Genomic DNA, 1,493 nt, shown 5'->3' with positions numbered 1-1,493 from the left:
AAAAAAGAAAACAGAAATTTTAAAATTACTTCTACATTTTCAGGCTTGTGAGACATTATATCATTGCTGCTCCTGCTTATTTTATTGTCAATTTTGCCAAAATCCATGAGTGTCATTTAGGCATGCATGTAAAACAGGAGATGGGCCATGAGGATTTTGACATGCTGGAATAGCTGGGGAGCAAGGGCCTCAGCATAAGGCCTTGTTTGAGATATTTGGGGAGACTTGCTGGGGTGGCCCAAGGAGAATTCCTCAGAAAGTAAGTTAACTGCATTAGTTTCTCCTGAGAGCTTCTAAAAGACTTAGAAAAAAATTGCTTTAACTGTGACTTCAGTAGCTGTCTTATTCAAATAAATCAATTCTCCATTTGGGTAATCCCAGTTATAGGCAAAGCAATCAGTGAAGATAAAAACATTTATTGGGCATTAACTATATGCTTAGAAATGTTTCTTATCGAGCATTAACCATATGCTTGGTAATATTCTAAATACTTTACACTTATTGTTTCATATAATCCTCTCAACAACTGCATGGAGACACAGACACACAAAGAAGTTAGGTGTCCAAGGTCACACAATTACTAAGGGGCAGATATGGGAATTTACTCCAGATCCCATATTTTAGCTATTCAGTACTGGATCTCCTCAGGCTCAACTCAGCTCCATCTCTATCATGAAGTCTTCCTGATTATACCAGCCAAATTAACCTATCTTTTTTCTTTTATTCTAATTTTTTTGTTGTAACTTATGATATAAAACACACCTTATTACTTGATTTTGTACTCATTTATAAATATATATTTTGAGGGGCAGGTATGCAATTATTATTATTTTTATCAGCCAAGAGATGATTCCCAAAGCTGGGGGATATAGATTTTACTTCTTTATACCTTTTACTTCGCCCTCCTTCATCCTGGACAGAGATAGATTTCTCAGAAAGAACTGTTGCTAGATTGGTCCGAAAGTCAATTGTAGACTTATAATTTATTTATTCCCAAGTTTATACCTTTATCCAGGAAGACTGAAAATGTAAGACTGCTGTGTTTATTTCTTCAATAATAGCTACTGAATACAATTAAATTCAATTAAAATTAGAAAAAAGTCCCCAGCTTCTTAAATAATGCTAAGAGATTCATATTTTTTTTTGAAAATGAAATTCTTTGAGACTCTGGTAAAAGCTATGAAACTTTCTTCTTGAAAAATTATTCTCGCACATCTACACACACCCCCACCCCCTCCGCTTTTGCATGTAGCTTCAGAGTGGAGAGAGGTCTCTTGTAGCCAATCATACATCTCAGTTGAAGAACTCCTGCATTAAACTTTATATTGGTTTTCACAAGCTCTTCTCTAGGGCAGCAATTTAATAATCTGGTTACGAGCTTCTCATCCTTGTCTTTGCTGTCATCTTGATGAGGGGCAATTAGATCTTGGATTCATATTGGCTTTCTTTTCTCCTTGTATAGCCAGGGCTGTGCCATTTACTGATCAAAATTG

General features: G+C 35.6%; 1 protein-coding gene across 1 annotated transcript in view; it reads right to left on the bottom strand.

Moving 5' to 3' along the window:
* The window catches only part of MS4A12 (membrane-spanning 4-domains, subfamily A, member 12), a gene marked incomplete at its 3' end in the record, with an annotated part of 10,502 nt that overhangs the window by 6,445 nt on the left and 2,564 nt on the right, over window positions 1-1,493 (bottom strand). The gene's annotated exons all lie outside the window — the stretch shown is intronic.

Source organism: Galeopterus variegatus, unplaced genomic scaffold (assembly GCF_000696425.1).
Source record: "Galeopterus variegatus unplaced genomic scaffold, G_variegatus-3.0.2 Scaffold7559, whole genome shotgun sequence".
NCBI classification, from domain to species: Eukaryota; Metazoa; Chordata; class Mammalia; order Dermoptera; family Cynocephalidae; genus Galeopterus; species Galeopterus variegatus.
The sequence above is the reverse complement of the archived record's forward strand: the minus strand, read 5'-3'. Positions and strand labels throughout refer to the sequence as shown.